Source organism: Podarcis cretensis, assembly GCF_951804945.1.
Source record: "Podarcis cretensis genome assembly, chromosome: 14".
Lineage (NCBI taxonomy): Eukaryota > Metazoa > Chordata > Lepidosauria > Squamata > Lacertidae > Podarcis > Podarcis cretensis.
Window position 1 is genome coordinate 49,882,299 of NC_137183.1, and position 24,577 is coordinate 49,906,875.

The 24,577-nt window shown below is 48.7% G+C and overlaps 1 protein-coding gene across 1 annotated transcript in view; it reads right to left on the reverse strand.

Moving 5' to 3' along the window:
- The window catches only part of RAI1 (retinoic acid induced 1), a 219,806-nt gene that overhangs the window by 194,911 nt on the left and 318 nt on the right, over positions 1–24,577 (reverse strand). The window lies entirely within an intron of this gene.

Here is a 24,577-nt window from a genome sequence, read left to right on the forward strand (position 1 = left end):
ATCTTGGGGACAACCGACCACTTTCTGGTTTCAAATCCCTTTTCCAAACCCATCCTTAATGACGACAGCCCTGAGGAAGATGGACCAATGGTCTGACCAGATATTTATTTTATATTTTGGAAGAATTTATAGACAGCTTTATCAAGTAATAGCTAAGGGGTGTACCTAGAACACCTTGAAATAACCATCCACATACAAATAAAACAAGCGGAATTTAATCATGGCAGCTTCCTGTAATCTCACCATTTATTGATTTATATCAAATTTATAGACCAGCCTTCCTCCAAGGGTCACAGGCGGTTTACAGCATAAAAATACATTAACACAATACCCACTGTGGCTCAGTTGGTTGGAGCGGGGTGCTGAGAACACCAAGGTCACAGGTTTGATCCCCATATGGGGGAGCTGCATATTATTAATAATAATAATAAATTTTATTTATACCTCGCCCTCCCCAGCCAAGACCGGGCTCAGGGCGGCTAACAACTGATATGCAGTGGTACCTCAGGTTACATACGCTTCAAGTTACATACGCTTCAGGTTACAGACTCCGCTAACCCAGAAATAGTACCTCAGGTTAAGAACTTTGCTTCAGGATGAGAACAGAAATCGTGCCCCGGCGGCCCGGCGGCAGCAGGAGGCCCCATTAGCTAAAGTGGTGCTTCAGGTTAAGAACAGTTTCAGGTTAAGAATGGACCGCCGGAACGAATTAAGTACTTAACCCGAGGTACCACTGTAAAAACAAATTGATTGAAATACAACTTAAAAACAAGATTAAAACACAACATTGAAACATTAAAATGCAGCCTCATTTCAATGGAAACTCAAATAAAAAACATTTTGGGGGGGATGAAAACGTCAAGTCTTCACCAAGGCTAACGATCCAGACTGGTCCTACATGGGCCAGAAAGAAGCCAGGGAAGTCCCCAAATAGGAGTTCCATCACAGAAGGAGAAAGGAAAAAAGAAAGAGGGGAGGGGGATCAAGTTGATCCCAAGCCAAAGGCCAGGTGGAAAAACTCTGTCTTACAGGCCTTGCGGAAAGAAATCAGATCCTGCAGTGCCCTGGTCTCATGAGACAGAGCGTTCTACCCGGCCGGAGCCAGTGTTGAAAAGGCCCTGGCTCTGGTTGAGGCTAATTTAACTTCCTTCGGGCCCGGGACCTCTAGGATGTTGCTATTTGTGGACCTTAAGGTCCTCCATGGGGCATACCAGGAGAGGCGGTCCCACAGTCCTGCATTCTGTGTGTGTGTTTGGAATAGATGATCCTCAGGGTCTCTTCCAACTCTACAATTCTATGAATCATCTATGAATTATAATACCATACGAAACAATAACCCTTCCCATTTCACAGCAAGAACAAGGCTTCAAGAGGATCATCAGCTTTCTTCGCTGGAAGACAAGAGTGCTCTCCCTTCCTGTGGCTGATAGCCATCGATAGCCCTCTCCTCCATGAATCTGTCTAATCCTCTTTTAAAGCCATCCAAGTGGGTGGCCATCACTGTATCCTGTGGCAGGGAGTTCCACAGTTTAACTATGCACTTTGACCCCTAAACTCACATCCCATTTTCTCTTGTTGCGAGAGTCGCCACATGACTTCTACCTGTTTCCATTTGGTTCCTCAGCCTGGCAAATCATGGCCCATGTTTCTGTTTCCTTCCTTCCTTCCTTCCTTTTAGGGGATGAATGGGTTGTTCGGGAGAGTTGTTTAGCGTCGTCCAGATTCTACTCCAGGGAAGTTAAATTTCCATGGGGGGAAGGGAAGCATCTTCTCTCCCTAGCACGCACATTGCTAAATGCATGCGCACGAACATGAGGGAGCCGTTTAGTACGCAGCCTGCCATTTCAAATCTTCCTGCAGCTGCCGAGGTGAATTCTGAACTGCTGGCAACACATCACAGGCCAATTACGATTTTCAAACATACTTTTAACCCAAAGAACTTTCGTCGTCCTGGATGTGAAATCGCTGAAGGGGAGCCTATCACAGAATAAATGAATCAGGGAGAGGACTGTAGCTCAGTGGCAGAGCACCTTCCAGGCAGAGGGTTCTGAGTTCAAATCTTGACACTTCCAGGTTCAAGGTTCAAGCAGAAGGTAGAGGGAAGGACCTCTGCGTGGGATGCTACCTATGAATGCAGCAGACAGCGGGAACTGGCCGGATTTCAAAACAGAAATCTGTTAAAGCCAGCAACTGAGAAAACACAGAAGGAACAGAGGAACAACCAAAACCAGCGGGACTTATTGTCTGCACAGTTTTCATATGGCAGAACCCATGATGCAGTGTGACAGTCAGTGATAAAGCATGAGAAGAATGACTGTGCTTAGTTATACCGCAAATCCTATGATGCATTGTCCTTCAAGTTAAAGAACACGGACAAAAAACATCCAGAGCCTTAAGAAAAGTAACTGAAAGCAAGGAGAACCAGACACACAGCAGGAACGAGCTGAATTTTAAAAGAGAAATCTGCTAAAGTCATCAGTTGAGAAAAAAACGGAGAAACAGACTTACAACCAGTACCAGAAGAAATTAAAACTGGTGTTTGTGAAGCTTTAATACTGCAAAAGCCACGATGCAGGGTGACAGCCAGCGAGAAAGTGTAAGGAGAATGGCTGTGCTCAGTTAAGACTACAAGTCCTATGATGCATTCCCCTGCAAGTGAAAGAGCATGCCCAAAAGACATTCTTGGGTTAAGGCCAATGACGGAAAACATGGGAAGAACAGACGCACAGCAAGAACCAGACAAATTTCGAAACAGAAATATGCTAAAGCCATTAACCAACAAAAACATGGGAGAAAGAGACGTACAACCAGAGCTGGCAGAAATCAAAACTGGGTAAGAGATTTCCTATGGTAGTCTACTGCTTGTCTACTTCTACCACCAACCGTCACCTTTGAGATTCTGCAAATCTGTGTACTCAACTAAGACCAGACAGCAAAGACCCTTAGGAGAGCTTCGGTTTGGTGCAACTCCTTCTGCTGGAGGTCAGGCTTTTAGATGGGATAGGAGAGAGAATAAATATAAGGGAAATTTATTTATTTTTCGAAGTTCAAAATGGTAAACCTAGCAAAGGAGCCATGGAGACCACCTAGTTCCTGCATGCCTTGGATATAACCAGATAACAGGCTTGATATGCTGCCTTCCCAGTGCCGTTGGGACTCCAGCTCCCATCAGCCCCAGTCAGAACCGTCCTGAATGATGGGACACCCCAGCACAGAGCCACACAACGAAGAGTCTTTAGCCATGTCATGGAGACGAGCTTGGAGAATTGGAGGGTGTTAAAGAACACCAGTACAAGTAGATAAATAGGTACCACTCCAGCAGGAAGGTAAACGGCGTTTCCGTGCGCTGCTCTGGTTTGCCAGAAGCGGCTTAGTCATGCTGGCCACATGACCCGGAAGCTGTACGCCGGCTCCCTCGGCCAATAAAGCGAGATGAGCGCCGCAACCCCAGAGTTGGCCACGACTGGACTTAATGGTCAGGGGTCCCTTTACCTTTACCTTTAAGAACACATCTAGACAAACCAGCCTTTCCCAACCTTCCTCAATGCCTTCCAGAGGTTTTGAACTACAATCTCCATCGGCCTCAGCCAGGTTGGAAAAGGTCAGTGTGGTGTAGTGGTTAAAGCGCCAGACTAGGACCCAGGAGACCTGGGTTCAAATCCCTCACTCGGCTACAAAGCTCACTGGGTGACCATGGAAGCCAGTCACTTCCTTTCAGCCTAACCAACCTCACAGGGTTGTTGTGGGGATTAAATGAGGTCAGGCAAAACAGAGGCGGAGACAGCTGCTCCAGTACCTGGAGTGGCGCAATGCTGTGCACCCATGGGGGGGGGGCTGGCCACCTGTGGCACATAGTGAGCATTTCAGGGGGCTGCTGCCCGCAGCAAGTGTCCCAGGGGTTCAAGGCAGCGATCTCAAACTGCCCCTCAGGGATGAGGGATCGCATTCACCGCACCCCCCTTTCTCCGCCAGCGAGGGAGAACCATGCCTGATACCTGGAGCTCCTTGGTAAAAAAGATGGGATAAAACAAATTTAAGGCTGGTCTGCTTCCAGTCGATACCACTTTCCTATGCAATCATCCACCAAGTCCACCCTGTCCCAATTCTACACTATTAAAGGTAAAGGTAAAGGTACCCCTGCCCGTACGGGCCAGTCTTGACAGACTCTGGGGTTGTGCGCCCATCTCACTTAAGAGGCCAGGGGCCAGCGCTGTCCGGAGACACTTCCGGGTAACGTGGCCAGCGTGACATCGCTGCTCTGGCCAGAGCCAGAGCCAGAGCCGCACACGGAAACGCCGTTTACCTTCCCGCTGGTAAGCGGTCCCTATTTATCTACTTGCACCCGGAGGTGCTTTCGAACTGCTAGGTTGGCAGGCGCTGGGACCGAGCAGCGGGAGCGCACCCCGCCGCAGGGATTCGAACCGCGACCTTTCGATCGGCAAGCCCTAGGCGCTGAGGCTTTAACCCACAGCGCCACCTGCGTCCCTCTACACTATTATTCGCACTGCGTCTACACTATTATTCGCACTGTATTTTTAAACATATGGCCTAAATGGCCTTGGCCCTGTATACCCGAAGGAGCATCTCCACCCCCATCGTCCAGCCCGTACACTGAAGTTCGCCTCCGAGGGCCTTCTGGCAGATCCCTCACTGTGATAAGTTGTTATATTTCCCTCTCAAACACACCTTTTAAAATATACAGTGGTACCTCTGGTTATGAACTTAATTCGTTCCAGAGGTCCATTCTTAACCTGAAACCGTTCTTAACCTGAGGTACCACTTTAGCTAATGGGGCCTCCCGTTTCTGCCGCGTCGCTGGCGCACAATTTCTGTTTTCATCCTGAGGTAAAGTTCTTAACCTGAGGTACTACTTCCGGGTTAGCGGAGTCTGTAACCCGAGGTGTTTGTAACTCGAGGTACCACTGTATTTTGGAGGTGTTTATAAATTGCTAAGAGACATAACCTTTGGGAAAGGCAAAATCCAGTGCAGAGTGAAGTTCTTATCTGGACAGAAGTGGTTGGGTTGGATTGGGTTAGGTTAGCTGGTCTCTAGATTTGCAGACCTTGAAATCCCCAGCATCTCTTCTTAGAAGATTTGTCCCTGCGAAATGTTGATATGCCAGCCGAGTGTTTGCTTCTCCTCCTCGTCTTTTATATTTCCTTGCTTTTCGCAGCCACCTCTTTCCACAGCTCTTTCTTCTTGACCCCAGGAGGGCGCGGCAGAGAGTGGTGGTCTCTGCTTTCCTCCAAAGCCACTAATTTGGAGTTGTCGCATCTTGCGAACTCGGCTCCTCTCCAAGAAGGCGGCTTGGTTAAGCAGCCCCCTTTTAACTGACAGGGGTTGTCCGCTCTGGACAAGGTTGCCTTTAAAGTTCACTCATTATACAGCTCGCACCGAGCCTCCCTGTCAGATGGCGATGCCGCTCCACAAAGGATGAAAAGCCCAGCAGTGGCCTTTCTCCGATTGGCTTGGCTAAGCACCACCAGGCAACCAGCCGCCATTTCCTTGATGGGAACTGAGAGAGGGCAGGGGGACAAGAGGTCAACAAAAAGGGCAATGAAGGAATTTTGGAGGGGCCGCCCTCCTCTCTCCCGGCTTGGATACAGAAGGCAAAACCAGCAATTGGGGAAGGGAGGGAGACATTTTCCATCTTGGAAAAATCCCACTGGGTCCAGGTTGTTTAGCAGAGGATACAGCAATGCATTCTCGGCTGTGTTGTTTATCAAACCCTCCAACATTTCTCCGATGAAAACAACGACATCCTATTTAACAACAACAACTTTATTATTTATACAACAACAACAGCAATTTTATTATTGATGCCCTGCCCATCTGACTGGGTTGCCCCAGCCACTCTGAGCAGCTTCCAGCACATATAAAAACATAATAAAACATTAAACATTTTAAAACTTCCCTATACAGTGGACGCTCAGGTTGCAAACGTGATCCGTGCGGGATCCGTGCGGGTTGCAATTTGGTGATTCTGCGCATGCGCAAAGTGCAATTTAGCGCTTATGGGCATGTGCGACCGCCAAAACCTGGAAGTAACCCCTTCTGGTACTTCCGGGTTTCAGTGGGTCCATAACCCAAAAAAATGCAAGTAACCCGAAGTATGACTGTACCGGGCTGCCTTCAGATGTCTTCTAAAGGCTGTATACTTCTCTCCTTGGCTCAGGGGTCACATAACTCCATACCTTCCAACTTTTCTCCAATGAAAATAGGGATGTCCAAAGGAAAAACAGGACATTCTGGGACGGCTTCTGTAAATCTGGGACTGTCCCCAGAAAATAGGGAGACTTAGGAGGGCCTTGTTTATAAGAACATCTGATCCATCATCCTGTTCTTGCAGAGGCTGACCTGATGTTGCAGGAAACCTGCAAACAGGGCCTCCTAGTGGTGCAGCGATAAAACTGTGAGCATATTTGCAAAGCTAAGCAGGGTCTGGTATGGTTTCAAATTGGATGGGGAACCATGTGTTGAGATCCCTGCATTGACCCTCTGGGTTGACCCTCGGAGTCCCTTCTACAATTCTATACCTGAGCATAGCAAGAGCATTCTCCCCTCCAGGGCTTTCCAGCAACTGGTACTCAGAAGCCCTACTTCCCTATATAGGGAAGTTTTTAATGTTTGATATTTTATTATGATTTTATATTACTTTGAAGCCACCCAGACTGGTTGGGGCAACCTAGTCAGATGGGCAGGATACAAATAATAAAATTATTATTATTACTACTACCACTATTATTATTATTAATTAGTACTGCCCTCAACTGTGGGAGCAGAGCACAGCCATCACGGCTAGTAGAAAGCCTCCAGTAATTTGTCCAATCCAATTCTAAAAAAGGCGAAAGATTTATACAATCTGAAGAATTCCAATAGAATTCTAAATTCCAATAGAATTCTAAATTCCAATAGAATTCTAAAGCCATCCCAGTTGGTGGCCTTCACTCCTCTTGTGGGAGTGAGTTCCACAGTTTAACAGTGCTGTGTGATAAAGTACTGCCTTTTATCTGCCCCGAATCTTCCAATATTCAGTTTCATTGGATGTCCACCAGTTCCGGTGTTATGCGAGAGGGAAGAATGGCACTCGGGGGGGGGGGGGTTGCCCCAGACTTTCAAGGCAGCTCCATGCTTTCAAGCTCCATATCTGAGTGCTGCCCCACATTCGTCCTGCCCAGGAAAAGCCACTCTTTAAGGCTGAATTGGAACAAACAGCAATTGGGCTTTCTGTGGACTGCTGTTTGCTCCGATTCAGTGGTAAAGATTGGGTATTTTGCAGGGGAAGCGCATGCAAAAAAAAAAGCATTCAGGCACTGAGCTTTAAAGCATGGAAACGCAGCACAAAATGAAACCTGGATGAGCCCTCAACTAAAGATAGCTTCTTGCAAAATAAGGAGAATCAGAACAAAGGTTTCCATCAAGTCTAGCATTCTGTTACCAACCCTGGTCAGGCAGATAATAACATTTAGGTCACCACTCTGGAGACAGTAGCTCTGCGAGGGGAACGGGAATTATTCATGTCTCTCCTGCTCCCCACGAGCGGTTTAATGTGCAATCGCTCTTCCCACGCAACTCTGGGAATTGTAGCTCTGCCGTGGGAGCAGGGGAGCCTCCTGACAACTCTCCGCACCCTTAAAAACTACAGCTTTTGTTGGGTGGGGTGATCCATGACTGTTTAAAGCAGTTTTAGGGCGCTTTCAGTGTGCGGTGTGGACTCTACCAAAAGAGCTCAGGGCTAGGCTTGGAATGAGACCCGTTCTCACAGGAGTTAGCAAGGTGGAAGGGGAGGAGGGGGGAAGACACAAGATTTGCCCACCTTGGAAGAATGGCAGATGCAAGTAATAGACTACATGGAATTGGCAGAAATGACTGGCAGAATCCGAGACCTGGGAGAAGAAGCGGTGGAAGAGGACTGGAAGAAGTTTAAGATTTATCTGCAGAAATACTGCAAAGTTTATGAATGCTAAAATGATGTTGGATAAAAATAATATGGCATTAGTGATACAGTGTTAAAAAGTATGCAAAAACGTAATAGAAAAAGGGTGAAAGATCAAAGTTATATTATGTCAAAAGTAAACAATATGTTAAAGGTGTTTAAATATAAGGAGGAAAGATCGGAGACATAATAGAAGTGATTTTAATAATTAGAAATGAGTTTCGAAAGAGGGTAAGGATTTGCTGTATCTGATTGGACAAAGAGGAACACAAAAAAGGGAGGCGTGAGGAAGTCAAGAAAGAAAGTTTTGTAAACATGAATTTAAAAATTGGAGTTTTTATTTTTAATTTGTTTTCTTTTTTTGATGTATGTCTGTGATTGGTTTTGTTGTTTTGTATTTCTTTGACATTTCTTCTTTTTTTCTGTAAAAATAAATAAATATATTTTAAAAAAAAAAAGGAAGGGGAGGAGGGGGGAGCTAGGACCCTGGGAAAACTGCACCACTGTGGCAGAGGCAGAGCATATAAAAGGGGCTGTGCAAGAGGCCGAGGAGAGCAGGGCGCTCAGCTCTTCAGGCTGGAACTGGCAGCTCTGAAAGGCAAAGATGAAGCAGGCAGTATTGCCCCGAGGGCCTCCGTGCGGGGCTGGTGGTACCGTAATATGACTTATTGAAATTAGCACTTCTGAGTGCATAGCACACAATGTCACTGTATGATTTCATCTCTTACGACGAGCCTGCGAGGTAGACTAAGGGGATGATTGCCCATGTTGCAGGCAGCTGCCCTCCCACCTTGCTGCCTCCCTTGGGTGGTTGCGCTGTACAGGGCGCTTGGGAGTTGTGGCCCAAAACATCCGGGCAGAATGGGCACCTGGTTGGAGAAGATTGACGGGGTGAATTTGTGGCAGAGGCAAGGTTTGCACCCCAATTGCAAGAAGGGTCCATGAGTAGACACTGGGAGAAAGCCGGTAGTGGAAGAAGGGACATCGTTAGCCAGGACAAAACGAGGCTGAATGTCATGGAGACAATACATCCTTCCTGGCATTTCGCCCCGGCCCTACCGTTGGCAGGTGGAACGTTTGTCCAGATCACAAGATCAGCAGTCGTGCGCAGCCAGCTCCTTCGCGGCTTGGCCAGGACAGTTGGGTGGGAAGAGGAAACGCTTAATGGGTACAACCGAGTCTCCAAATTAAGAGGAGAAGCCTGGGGGGAGAAGCAGAACCCCGAAGATGGAGTGGGGGGAGAGAGAGTGAGCTCAGACAGCGCTGAGATGCTGCATTTGCTGCCCCGGCTCTCCCCCGGTGGCTTTGCGGTATAATCTGGGGCTCGTTCCAGCTCCGCCGCAGCTGGAGGCAGCAGGTTTGTCAATGGCATTTGCTGCCGAGCGGCTGACATTGAACACAGCCAGTCAGAACATCTCGCTGGCAGCAGGAGCAGAGGCACCATCAGCAGCGAGAGGGAGGGAGGTGTCAATGCGAAAGTGTCAGCCAGACAGCTGCTGCCTCCTCCTCCTCCTTTCTTCCTTCTTGGGGTGTGTGTGTTTCCACCACCCCCCTGTTTTGTTTGTCAATCAAACAGATTGCTTCTCTCTCCCACTTCCTCCCTTGCCTTCCCCTTCTCCTTCCTGCAGGCCAATTGTTTCTGCTCCTGGAAGATAAGGGCTCAACGCTGGCTAGATTTGTATAGCTTAGCTGCATCTTGGAGAGATGTCGAAAAGCAAGGGATTGTGTGTTTTGGTGGCTTCCCTCTGTCTCTCCCCCTCCCGCTTCCCTGCCTTCCTTTGCACGCACCCCCAACCCGTCCCCCTCCCCCCCTCCCCTTCCTGATCTTTTGCCTTGAGCTACTTTAGCCTCACAGCTCTCTTGCTATTTAATCTCCATCTCTCCCTCTGGGCCCCGGGAGGGCTCTGTCGCATCCTTCTCTTCGCACCAGCTGCCTGGAGAGAGTAGTCCTTCTGACATCCCCTCGGCTCCTTGGTACCTCTTTCCCCCCTCCCTCCCTCCCTTCCCTTTCCTCACTTCTCCTTTCATAGTCCAAAGGAACACTTGAAGGCAGAATCGTGAGGCAGGAATGAAAGCAAAGAGAAGGACAGAGCCCGTCTTAGGTAGCAGGTTCAATCCGCCCACGTTCCCAGGTAGGGCTGGGGAAAGACCTCAGTCCCTGAGAACCACTGCCAATCAGCAGACCAATGGTCCGTGTTTGTTATAAGACAGGTTCCTCGTGTTCCCACATCTCTGGGGAAGCATCGCAGCTCTGCAGGTTCAATTCTTGGAGCAGGGATGGGAGAGGCACCCACCCACCCATTCGAAACCCTGGAAAGCCATTGCCAGTTAGGGGCTGTTCACAATTCCACTTGCCCCACCACTTTCCCATGGGAAAACCTGTTCCCAATGCTGAAACATCAGTTGGGTTTGCTGGGGGTTGATGTCTGCTCCACTTCGAAGGTAAAAAGCAGGGGCAAATGGAAAATCACTCAGACCAGCGCCCCTAAAGCATGAGACAAGCTTCTCAGACTTGTGTTTTTTAGGCACTGGGCAACCAGAATAGTGGGTGAACACTACTGTATGCTTGTGAAACATGGGCCACTTATAAACGCCATCTCCAACTCCTCGAAAGATTCCATCAAAGGTGTCTCTTAAAAATTCTACACATCACTTGGGAAGTCAGGTGAACTAGTGCCAGTGTACTGGAAGAAGCAGAGATCGCCAGTGTCGAAGCAATGATTCTTCAACATCAACTTCGTTGGACTGGTCATGTTGTGCGGATGCCTGATCATCATCTTCCAAAGCAACTACTCTATTCTGAACTTAAAAATGGAAAGCGTAATGCTGGTGGTCAACAAAAGAGGTTTAAAGACTCTCTCAAGGCAAATCTAAAAAAATGTAGTATAAACACCAACAATTGGGAAACGCTTGCCTGTGAGCACTCCAACTGGAGAACAGCCTTTACCAAAGGGCTTTGAAGACGCTCAAACTCAGGATGAAAGGGAGAAACGTGCTAAGAGGAAGGCACACTTGGCAAACCCTCACCATGATCAACTCCCATCTGGAAACCTATGTCCCCACTGTGGAAGGACGTGTGGATCCAGAATTGGCCTCCACAGTTACTTACGGACTCATTGTTAAAACCGTGTTTATGGAAGACAATCTTACTCCACCAAAGACGACGTCTGAGCTAGATGAAGCAGCAGCCTGACTCAGGGCAACGCAGTTCCGTACGCTCAAATGCCAAATCCAGGAGCACCAACCAGACTCCAATGTGTGCATCTCTTTGCCACTCTGCTCATGGTAACTGGCTGCCCTTGCCCCCATCCGCCATACCTTCAGGAGGGCCTATAACTCGGTGGAAGCGGCACATCCTTGGCATGCTAAAATTCTCAGGGTCAATCCTGACATTCCCAGTTGGAAGGGTCAAGGTAGCAGGTCATGGGAAAGACTTCCTAGAATGAGAACTGTAGAGTTGGAGAGTCTAGAGCGACAAATGCAACACAACTTCCTAAGTTCTCAAAGACTATTCCAGGAAGCCCTAACCATGACCAAGGTGGCAACTCACATGAGCGTGGCACCTTGAGACCCTTTTCCGCCAGCCCAGTTTGCCATGAGTCCCATGGAAACATCCTGCCAGGAGGGGAAAGCCAGAGGGGAAGGAGGGATGGGGAAAGATTGGGGAACTGGGAGGAGCCTAACGCAGGGGAGGAGACCCAGAGGAGTGGGAAGGGATCAGGACCTCCTCTCTCATCACACTAGAACTCCTGGAAGCTGAATGTTGGAAGATTCAGGACAGGTAAAAGAAAGCAGCCTGTTCCCAAAATGTCTAGTGAAACTTTGGAACTCACTGCACCAGGAGGCAATGATGCCCACTGCCGTAGACTGGCTGGACGCAGAGGAATGATGGGAGGAACCAGCTGGGGAACCACCATCCCAAGGGAGAAGACTCAGAGCCCGGGGAGAGGTGGTGGGACAACGGTAAGAGGTCAGAGAGAGGAGAGGGAGAAGAGGAGGTGTCGGAAGATGAAGGGGTAACAAGGCTTTTATGCCATCCTACTTGGAGTAGGGGCTTGAACCTGCAACTTTCTGCATGCAACACTGAAGGCCCAAGAACCAATGGGATTTCTCCTTTGACAGAAATTGCATTAATTCTCCAGCCCCCGGGAGCTGAGAAAAAGCAGCTCTCTCCTTTAACTCTGGAGCATGGCACCAAGTTAGGGACAACACAGCTCCTGTCTTGTGCACCGGCTCCTGCACGAAGAGTGAGATCCAGTCAATTAATTGTGCTCGGGGTGTGTGGGGAGAGCGAAAGCAGGGGGGAAAGTCTGTCTTTATTGCCCTTTCATGCCTTCGGTATAGATTTTCTCTGCTCGTCTCAAAGGGAGAATAAAACCCGGCTTGGCCTTTTTACTTTTACTTTTAAAAAGCCTCCCCTTCGCCCCAGTCCGTCTGATTTTCTGCAATCTGCTGTGTTTTGCTGTGCAGAGATGTGCGGTTTTTGTTTTGTTTTTTTAAACAAGGGCCCAGGTGTCATAAAGGCTCTGGGAACGGCTTCTGCTCTGAGCAAGAGCTATCAGAGCCCAAGCCTTAGAGAGCAACACCTGAAATGGATGCAGTCAAGGTCACAGACGTCGGCCTATTTGGCAAAGTGGCGCAAACTGAAGAGGCCTCTGCGCCCGACAAAAGCAATGTCTCCCGGCAGAAAACAACCCAGCCCGCCCGTTTCATGACGGTGGTGGCTGCTAACGCGGGTAGGCCCCGACTCTTGGAGACTACAATTCCCAGCAGGCAATGTGCCATCTTGATTTGAGCAGCTTCAGCAGCTGCCGAAATCAAGATGGCACGGGGCCTGCTGGGACTTGCAGTCTCCGAGAGTCGGGGCTACCCACATCAAGACGGGTCCGCTTCCGTGCAAACAAAATGGCTGACTGGCAGGCTCCGATCGGGGCCTTAAACTTAGCCGGTCAGCTTGTTTCGACACCGCAAAAGCAATTTAAAAAAGAGATTCGCCGGTATTGTTTCAGCTGGCGTTGATTTTCACCAGGAGATATCTGGAGAACGGCTTGTCTCTTTCGTTTAAGGATGCCGAAGGAGTCGTACCACCTAACATCTGAAAGCTGAAAAACAGACACACTCGCTTGGCTTGAGCGTTTTTTCAACTGTGTTCCGGGGACCTTGGGATTCCTTGAAATCTGCTCCTCCAGAGCAAGGTCAACAACAGCAGACTCACTTCCGTTGCAGGTAGCCAGTCCACAGCTATTGATCCAGCCCTGAAATGGAGGAGGTGCATGCCAGGGTGCACTCTCGAGGCCAGACAGCACGTGACATTAATTGCATGGAAGCAATTAGCATAGACATTAAAAGAAAAATAGCCACCAGAGAGATTTGTTAGGACGGAGGGGTGGGGTTGATTCTTTGCCCCTGGGATATGGCTCTATTAAAACATCCACTGCGCCACCCACACAATAGCTCCCTCCAGACCTATGTCACGTTTGAATCTTCTGCAAGCCACCTTGGAGATGACTGGATCGAAAGACGGAGTATAGATCTCCCAAGCAAATAAATGCAGCTTAAAAAGCATGAAGTGGGAGGCATGAAAAGGAGACGTCTCCTCAGCAGAGATGTCGGCATGGTTTTGAGTTGATTTATTATATTTCTTTGCCGCTTTCCCTTCAAATGAATCGCAAAGCGGCTTTCAAACAATAGAGCCATCACAAATATAGAAGTGTACACAGGATGGTGAACAAACCATCAGTAAATCGATCACAAACATCGGAAGGGGTTTGCCAAAGGTATAGAGTCTGAAAATCGCTGCATTAGGAGAACAAGGAATTTCACCATTAGACGTGGATCTCAATTAGCAAAATGCAGAATTCAGGTTGAGTATCGTGGTTCCTGCCTTGCTGAATCCTGCTGAATCTGGCAGTTGTAACACAGTCAGCTTAAAAAAAAAGAAAAATCTGTTGAAAACAACCACAGCAGGCTAGGAAATTTTCATTGTTGTCATGTTGAAAGGCATTGGATATTCTGCATTATTGTTTATTATTATTATTTAGCAGCGTTTTCACAGTCTTATTCCTATGCATTTACATGTCCCCAGTGTTTTCTTTAGCCAGTTCTTGCCATCTCAAGTCCTACAATACAGGGTGCAAACGAGAACAAAAGATACGCATAGCTGAGAACAGTAAAAGGGCAGTGCAACTTCTATACTGCAAAACCCATCATGCTCCGCAGCAGCCAGCTAGAAAGCATAACAAGGACGACTGCGCTTAGTAAGGCTACAAACCCTATGATGCACCGACCTGCAGGTGAAAGAACATGCAGAGAAACATCCAGGCCTTGAGTTAACGCAAATAGCTGAAAACAAGGTAAAACCAGACACCCTGCGGGAACCAGCCAAACGGAAACCTGCACAAGTCATCAACTTAGAAAACACGGGAGAAACAGGCACACAGACATAACCAGCAGGACGGACCCCATGATTCTCAAAGCAATTAAACCAGCTATGTAATCAACAAAGACCACCAAGCGAAGACCCTTAGGCAGGTACCTTGGCTTTGTGGCAACTGCCTCTGCTATACATGGATGGACTTTCTGTAAAACTCAGGCTGAAGACATCAATGTGAGCTCAATAGGATAGGGGGAAGTATGGATGTAAGAAAACAAAGGAATGCTTAGAAATGCAAAATGGCAACTCTAGAGTGGGAGCTCTTGAGGTCTGGCAACACGTGGATATAATCAGATAGGATCTAAGTGCTTGCTATCTTGAGAGAAGACACTCATGTCTGCAAGAAACCTTAGTAGGGCATTAATACAGGTCCAGTACCGAGGGCCTTCTGGCGGTTCCCTCGCTGTGGGATGCCAAGTTACAGGGAACCAGGTAGAGGGCCTTCTCGGTAGTGGCACCCGCCCTGTGGAACGCCCTCCCACCAGATGTCAAACAGAAAAACAACTACCAGACTTTTAGAAGACATCTGAAGGCAGCCCTGTTTAGGGAAGCTTTTAATGTTTACTAGGTTATTGTATTTTAATTTCTGTTGGAAGCCGTCCAGAGTGGCTGGGGAAACTCAGCCAGATGGGTGGGGTATAAATTATTATTATTATTATTATTATTATTATTGGAGGCCAAACATCTGCAGGCATCTGCGATGTTGCTGGATTCCAGCTCCTAACATGGCCAAGGGATCAGGAGTTGGGAGGAGGGATCAGCAGTGATTGGGAGATGGAGGAGGACACCAGGCTGTGGAAGGCTGATCAGTGGAGGCTGGTCTACTGGGGCAAAGACAGCCCTGCTCCGCCAATTTCAGTCTGGCCTTCAGCCACCTTCCTGCTTTCTGAATTGCATCCAGTCTAGAGGGTAGCCCTGACTGCCAGCTCCCCCTTATTTCATTGTTCTGGCATTGCCCCTTGCAGAACTCAGCAGTGAGCAGGAAGGGGGCCAAGCTAGAATCAGTGGGCTCCAGAGCTCTGAACGCCATGGGCTCCACCAGTCCTAGGATCAGAGTTGGAAGGGAAGAACAAGGGGTCATCTGGTCCAACCCACTGTAATGCAGGAATCTTTTGCCCAACGTGGGCTTGAACCCACGACCTTGAGATGAAGAGTCGTCTCCACCAGGAGGATGGAGGATCCGAAACACTTCTACATCACCTAGTAGGATTTTTATTTCCTAGGCTAGTTTGGGCGTAAGTTGCTCAGTATTCACCATCCACGCCAGCTCGGGTAAAACAAATGTCTCGATTTATATTGCCGCATCATTTCTATCTCTTATTCTATACAGTGGTACCTCCGGTTACATACACTTCAGGTTACAGACTCCGCTAACCCAGAAATAATACCTTGGGTTAAGAACTTTGCTTCAGGATAAGAACAGAAATCGCGTGGCGGCAGCGCAGCAACAGCAGGAGGCCCCATTAGCTAAAGTGATGCTTCAGGTTAAGAACAGTTTCAGGTTAAGAACGGACCTCCATATATAATGAGTTGAAAAAGATGTTGAAATATACATTTGTAAAAAAATCGGAAGCGTTCCTTCTAGGAATAATGGGAAATGAAATAAATAGAAAAGACTGTAAACTTTTTCAATATGCAGTAACAGCGGCAAGAATACTCTTGGCCCAAAAATGGAAACAAGAGGAACTACCGACGTTGGAAGATTAGAGAATGAAGCTGATGGACTATGCAGAACTGGATAAATTAACTGGGAAGATTAGATATTTACGGGACCATAAGTTCACCGAAGACTGGGGGAAATTTGTGGAGTATCTGAAAAGCATATGTGAAGAGCAAACAATGCTTGTGGGGTTTCAAGAAGCTCTGTGAAAGTTTGAGGAGTATTGTTAAAAAGAAAATAAGAGGGAGAGGGTATATTAAAAGGCAATACTAAAATTAGGAAATGCCATACAAAAATTTAACTACGGATGATTGTCAGAGAGGCTGAAGGAAGTCCCAAAAAGAAAATGTGTGACAAATTTGGATATGATATGATATATATATTTGTATTGAAAATTAATAAAAATTATTTTTTTAAAAAAAAAAAAAAGAACGGACCTCCAGAATGAATTAAGTTCTTAACCTGAGGTACCAGTGTACCTTGCTTTCCGAACAGCTTAGTTCTCGAACGTTTTGGCTCCCAAACGCTGCAAACCCAGAAGTGACTGTTCCAGTTTGCGAACATTCTTTGGAGACCGAATGTCCAACGGGGCTTCTGATTGGTTGCAGGAGCTTCCTGCAGCCAATCAGAAGCTGCATATTGGCTTCTGGATGTTTTGGAAGTCGAACGGACTGCTCTTAATTGGCAATGGCTTTCAGGGACGTGCGAGCAGCCTTTCCTAGCCCTGGACCCTTTTAATTACAGGTGCTCAGGGCTGAATCTGGGACCGACTGTATGGGAAGCATGTATGATGACAACCAAGCGATGGTCCGTCGTCTTAATGCTTTTCAATGGCAACATCAGCGATATTATTCTGCGTTGAATAGACAGTGCTAAAAGCCTGCTCGCTCGCCACCTTTTGCGACACAGGCTGGCACTTCTAGGTCTCTTCCGGAGCAAGATCAGGCTGCTCCGCAGTATCCTGCTGAGAGAACCTGATTTCTTGCTGCTTGCGTGCTGGGTGCACAGCGCCTGCAGGGAGAGGGAGAATGTCTGGTGAGCTCCTCTCTCTCCGCTGGTGCAGCCTGCACACGTAAGGTCAGACAGCCTGTGCAAGGGAGGACGAGGGCAGCGAGCGGCAAACAGAAGGGACCTGGAATGAACAGCGCCATCGGAGGCAATGCGGCCTGCAGACATCTTGCTTTACATATTTCTTTCAAAAAAAGGAATATACTGCATGCTCTAGTTATCTCTCGCTTGGACTACTGCAATGCGCTCTACATGGGGCTACCTTTGAAGGTGACCCAGAAACTACAACTATTCCAGAATGCGGCAGCTAGACTGGTGACTGGCAGCGGCCGCCGAGACAACATAACACCGGTCTTGAAAGACCTACACTGGCTTCCAGTACGTTTCCAAGCACAATTCAAAGTGTTGGTGCTGACCTTGAAAGCCCTAAACGGCCTCGGCCCAGTATACCTGAAGGAGCATCTCCACTCACATTGTTCAGCCCTGAGGTCCAGCACTGAGGGCCTTCTGGTGGTTCCCTCACTGCGAGAAGCCAAGTTACAGGGAACCAGGCAGAGGGCTTTCTTAGTAGTGGTGCCCGCCCTGTGGAACGCCCTCCCACCAGATGTCAAACAGAACAACAACTACCAGGCTTTTAGAAGACATCTGAAGGCAGCCAGTTTAGGGAAGATTTTAATGTTTAATAGACTATTGCATTTTAATATTCTGTTGGAAGCCGCCCAGAGTGGCTGTAGAAACCCAACCAGATGGGCGAGGTATAAATAAATAACAATAACAATAACAATAACTATTATTATTATTATTATCATCACCATAATTGCAAATGAAACCAAAAACAAAGCCTCAAAGAGGTTTACTGGAAAAAATTAAGCAGTAACGTTACTGGCAAAAACAGTTCATAGAATCATAGACGGACCCCCAAATGTCATCTATTCCAACCCCCTGCAAGTAAAGCATCCATGACAGATGGCCAGCCAACCTCTGCATGGAAACCTCCAAGGAACGAGAGTCCATAACCTCCCGAGGGAGACCGTTCTACGGTCGAACAGCTCTTACTGTCAGAAAGTTTTAAAGCAATGTTTGAAAAGCATTCAGAATCCGTGATAAGCTAAACAAAGATCTGAGCACAGGTAAAGGTAAAGGTAAAGGTACCCCTGACCATTAGGTCAAGTCGTGGACGACTCTGGGGTTGCACGCTCATCTCGCTCGATAAGCTGAGGGAACTGACATTTGTCCGCAGACAGTTTTCCCGGGTCATGCGGCCAGCATGAATAAGCCACTTCTGGAGAAACAGAGCAGCGTACAGAAACGCCATTTACCTTCCTGCCGGAGCGGTACCTATTTATCTACTTGTACTTGACATGCTTTCAAACTGCTAGGTTGACAGGAGCAGGGACTGAGCAACGGGAGCTCACCCCGTCGTGGGGATTCGAACCGCCGACCTTCTGATTAACAAGCGCTAGGCTCTGTGGTTTAGACCACAGCGCCACCCGTGTCTGGGTAGGTTTGTCTAAAGAAAAATGTTTTCAGCATGCAGTGAAGGGGCTTGCCTGATATCAAGATCCAGGGAGTTCCACAGTGTAGGCGGAATATTAGGGGGCTGGAAGAAAGAAGCTGCCTTATACCAGGTTAAACTATTTGTTCATCTTGCCTTGTAAGGTAAAGGTAAAGGACTGCTGGACGGTTAAGTCCAGTCAAAGGTGACTATGGGGTTGCTGCACTCATCTTGCTTTCAGGCCGAGGGAGCCGGCATTTGTTCACAGACAGCTTTCCGGGTCATGTGGCCAGCAGGACTAAACTGCATCTGGCATAATGGGACACTGTGACGGAAACCAGAGCGCACGGAAATGCCGTTTACCTTCCCGCCACAGTGGTACCTATTTATCTACTTGCTTTCGAACTGCTAGGTTGGCAGGAGCTGGGACAGAGCAATGGGAGCTCACTCCATCATGGGGATTTGAACCACCAACCTTCTGATCAGCAAGCCCAAGAGGCATGGTGGTTTAGACCACAGCACCATTGGCGTCTAGCCTTGTGCCACCTACTCTGACTGGCAGCAGCTTCCCAGCGTCTCAGGCAGAGTAGGGTCTTTCCCGCCCCCTGCTGTTTGACCCCTTGGAAACATAGGTTCAGCACTGACCTACAGCCCCTTGTTAAGGAAGGCGACTAGGCGAAAACATGCTTGGGGGAAGTTGATTAAGTGGGTGTTGCTAGGGGTATGTCCATGGGCCCCAGAACTTTTTTTTGTGTGTACGCCCCCCCAAATGTTTCTTGGTGTGCAATGAATTCAGAGGAAACCGAATAGAGAGGATGATCTCAGTTTCTGGGTAGGATATTAAGTTGGGGAAATAAATTAATTTAAGAGGACTTTATCTAGAGATGATTTGGGCTTAATGAATGGGACTAATTGAAAAGGAATTGAATTGATTTGGAGCAGGATCTGTTGGGAAATTAATTGGGGACAAATGAATTGAGTAAGAACTGATTTGGGATGATCTGGGGGTGGGGGGCAGATTAATTGTGCTTATCTGGGGCGATACGGATAGGAAATTAGCAGGCTCGTCTTGTGCCGCCATTCAAATTCTAAACCTGTGTCTGTACATAGAAAATGGCAGTGGCAGATGGGATGCAAATTTTTGTCCCCTTGGCCCATGCCCGGCATCTTTCGATGCCCCTGGTGATTTGGAACGGAGAAATGGCAGATGGGGAAGGGTTAAGCACAGGCACTCCTACACAACTGCTTCTCACTTCAAATTCCACCTCCCCACATGGCTTTGCACTTTAAGAATAAACACCGGAATCCAGCTGCTCACGTTTGTTGCGACACATTAAGTATCCCCTGGCTCAGCAATTCCAAGTTCAGGACTGCATTCCCAACTTTTCCCAAGAGAAAACAGGGATACCCTTGTAGCTCTCATGCCCAGGGCCTCTCCGCTGTGCTTTCCCAAAGGCTCTCCTCCAACCTCGGCAGGCTGCATTCATGGACTCTGATCTGCAGTAACACTGTCCTGCGCTGATTTTCAAAGCGGCTCCTCTTTCTTTGGGTTAAAAGGTACACCAAAAAGTGAACGTTCTTGTCCCGTACTTCGTTAACAGCAGATTGAAATTGACCTACCCGGCTGAGGGGTGAGAAATGACAGGCTGCGTACAGCACATTGCTCCTTGGGGCTCGCGTGCATGAATTTATGCGCACGCCCACTAGAGGGGAGCTGAAGCCTCTACACACTTGCGGGTGCTGCTGCCGGCACAGGGATGGCAAACCTGGGGCGCCCCAGACTCCAGCTCCCATCTGCCCCAGCCAGCAATGACAATGGTCAGGTATAGGACTTAGAATCATAGAATTGCGGAGTTGGAAGAGATTATGAGGGTCATCAAATGCAACCCCCTGCAATGCTGGAATATGCCGCTCTCCCATTCAGGGATCGAACCTGCAACCCTGGCGTTATCAACACCACGCTCTGACCAACTGAGCTATCCAGGGAGCTTTCGCCTAGCAAAAACTTTGAGAACCTAAAGAAGAAAAGCCCCGTGATCCAGGGACCGCCTGCATTTATATTGGACTATTCCTACCTCTTTTTCTTAATGGTGCCTGCTCTTGCGCAGGCTTGCTTCTTGAAATTCGTTCCGATTGTGCAGATAAAATATAACTGATCAAATTCTACAGTAGGGTTACCAGATGTTCCCCGGTTCCCGGGAACAGTCCCCGGATTTGCAAATCTGTCCCCGGACAAATTCAGTCCCCGGAATGTCCCCAGATTTGCAAATCTGTCCCCGGGAAACATGGCAGCGGCAGCCTCAGCAGCCCGGAGCCAGCCTGGTAGCGCAGTTGGCTCTGGCTGGCTTCAGAAGCTGCTCGCTGCCATGGCACCCACCATTTTTCCTCGCCGGAAGTCCCCATATGATGTGTCTTGTGCGCAACAGATCATATGGGGACTTCCGGCAAGGAAAAATAGCGGGCAACATGGCAGTGAGCAGCTCCTGAAGCCAGTCAGAGCCAACTGCACTACTAAGCTGGCTCTGGGCTGCTGACTGCCGCTGCCACCACCACTGCCAAAGGGGAACCAGGGACACTCAGCGGTACAGATCTCCTGCCCCCTTTGTTTTGACCAATCGGGGGAGGCTCAGCAGTTACGGGCGGGTGGCCATTGCCCAGTTTTTTAAAAAACTGCACATTTATGTTTCACAGGGTGCGAAAGAAGGGCTTTGCACCTTGCCTGGCAGAGAAACCGCACGCCTAGTCACGGGCGGGCAACGCGCTGTTGCCCAGTTTTTTAAAAACTGCACATTTATGTTTCACAGGGTGCAAAAAAGGGCTTTGCAACCTTTATACAATATGCATGTGTGCTGGGGCCCAGGGTCTTTTGCCTCACCATCCCCACTGCTGACTCCCTGTTGCTACTCAGCTTCAATCAATCAATCAATCAATCAATAAAATCCCCAGATTCATTGGGAAAAAAATCTGGTAACCATATTCTACAGGATAAGGGTGTTAGTGCGTGAAAACAGTCCAGATCCACGGACCCCCAGCCATGCATGTCCGGATGGTGGAGGTGTCTGGCGCCATCCAGGAATCTTCACCTGGTCACAAGTGGACAAAATCCAGGTGAAAAATGCTCCTGGCACCTGGCTAATTTCTAACACTGCACCCCAGCCAGCCTGGCCAATGTTCAGAGACGGTGGGAATTTCAGCCTAACCACTCACAGGACAAGTTTCCTACCCCTGGTCTAGCAAGATGGCTTTAAATAAGAACCAGCCAGTTACATGGAGAAGTCTATGTGGTGCCTATTTGTCGTGCCTAATTAAGGAACCTCCAGGTCCAGAAGCAATATACCTGAGAGTAACAGATACAGGGGAACAGGCTCACTTGTAGGGCTCACCTGCAAGTTCCCAGAAGCATCTGGCTGGCTGGTGTTGCACTGGCAGAGGAAAGCAGGTTCGGGTGGACCTTGACCCAAAGCAGCCCTGACTCGAGGCCAGAGGGTGTGGACCGTGTTTACCTGTGCTCACTGAATGGGAGACGTATTTCCTACGCAGGAAGCATGGCCAGGTCAAATGCAACTTTTAAAACCAGCACGTAGATTTGTCGCAATGCCCTTATGCGCAGGAATTGCATATACACAGCCAATATCTTTGCAGTTCATGCACACCCACACTGAAGGGTACACATATGCAGTCACGACACATGGGCTTTTCACGAAGGGAAGATGCACAGCGGCCCACAGGGCTGAAGCAACTACACTTTGCACATGCTCAGAAGACACAGGGCAGTTTATCACCAGAGCAACAAAAGGCAGTTGTATGCTAAGCTATGTGAGTTGGGGCATCCCCTCTTCAAAAATCTCTTTTTCCAGTTATATTTTGTTAAATTTTCAAAGTTCCACGTATACACTCCAATGCATAATATTTCTTCTTTTGTTTTGCCAACTTCCCACCCCGTTTTCCAGTGTTTTTATTTCTCTCCCTTTGTTGCACCTATCTTCTAGCTCTTATACCGTGACAAAAATACAATAATCTCTCATTCCTTCTGTTGCTCCGAGTTCAAATCCTGCTCATGAGTTCATCGTACCATCCCCTCTTCAAAAATCTTGCCTCACCTGAGAACTCAGGGAAGCCTTAGGCAACATTCCCACCCTCATCTGCCAAGTGAGGATCATCTGGTCTACCTTACAGGACTGTTGTGAGCGGTTACTAAGATAATGGGAAGCTATTTTGAGCTTCTTCCCTAAATACTATATGCATGTTAAAATTTATTTTTAAAAATTATGGCATTAACTTTTTTTTTTTGCTAAACCATCCAGAGAGCTTTTGTTAGCTGATGGTACAGAAATACCAAAAAATAAAATGCATAAGATGTGCTATCTTTATCATCGCCATTTCCTCGCTTGCTGCGACGATGATGGATGTTTATAAATCGCTGAGGCTCACCACAGTGCCATAGCACTAGGCAGCAACGTTAAAAACAGTCCCTGAAATTAAAATTTAAAAGAAAAGAAAACCAAGCGCTGCCTGCGAGCAAACTCATCCTTCTGGGAAAGGGGAATAAATAAACAAACAAAAGCTTTCAGCATCAGAAGAAACGTCTGCAAAAACGAAGCAGCCTGCCTAGCGGGCCACTGTGCTCCCCAGACCACAACACCGCTGACGCCATCCGCCCCCATTCTGGGGCTGAGCAACGGATTCGGAAAACACCTTCCGGGGCCCAGGCCGAGCTGTGGGGCGCCCTTCTGATTTCTCCGCCTGCACCGTTGCAAGGATGCCTGCGGAGCCTCTTTCAAAACGAGGCTCGCCAGCTGCAGGCCTAAACCAGCAAGCCCCAAATCACATCTTGCCTGTCATTCCGAGAGGCCCCTCTTCTTCCTTAGGCCCCCTGAGCGGGTTTCGGGGGGGGGGGGGGTTGCAACTGGGAAAGCAAGCGTCCTTTGCAGCCTCCTCTTGCTCACAAAGCCCTGCCTGAGAAACTGAATACCCTTCCCACCCGACCCCCATCGCTCCCTGGACTGCGGTGGTGAGCTGGTCAGCCAAGGGCAAGGGAGACAAGGCCTCTGGGGGCACCCACTTGTCCCCTCTCCAAGGTTGGCATTTCAACTAGGACCCCAGCCGGTGCTAAGGGTGCGAGCCACGGCCCCCATGGCACCGGCTGGCTCCTGGGTGCCAGGCCTCGTCTGCCCCAAAGCCCTTGGCACCCCACACAAACACACAAAGCCAAGAAACAAGCTGCTGTCTGGACTCCCCCTTCCTTTCTTCCTCTCCCTCGCCACTTGGAGGTTTTCTCCCTTCTGCAAAAACAGCTTTTTCTCTTCCTGGAGGCAAAGCAAAACAAAGCAGCACACACTCCAAGCCTCTGTGGGCTGCTGCTAGGCCCAGCCCCAGCTGATATTTTCGTTTTTCTGCATTCCTTTTCTACCCTCTCTCCAGCGGCTGATCTCTGGGGAAGGGCCCTCTCTCAGCTTGGGACCCCCAGAGGACAGGCCTGGCAAGCGAAAGGTCCCGGGTTCAAGCCTTGGCGAAAGGGCATGGCAATGGGGAAGCCCCTGCCAGTGTCAACCAAGCTAAGGGAGTCAGTGTGGGGCAGATTCCTGGGCTCTTTAGTGCACGACTTGAGGAGGGTATCCCGGACTCTGTGAGTCCTACTCAAGCGTAATTCAAACAGGGCACGTACCACCAAGAATAATCCCACCATATGTTACAACACCACCACCCCCGAGACCACCTAGGTTGCAGCCCACCACCGTAGCGCAAAAGAGGTGTGGTTATTTGATTTCCGTCCTTACCCACGCGATTTGGCCCTACCCTGGATCCTGAACGGATCTTCCACTTGGGTACTTTGGGGGTTGGGGGAATGCGAGAGCTCAAGCCAAGGCACCCATCCTCCCCGCATCCCTCTCTCCATCCCGCTCCGTGTACGCGTTCCCACGACCGCCTCGTTCCCTTCCGCGTCCATCGTTCCAGCGCCGCCGCTCCCCAACCTCCCCGATCCCCGCGCTCCGTAACGCGCAAACGCCGCTCCCCGCGCAAGCAAGAATGCGAAAAATGCGCGC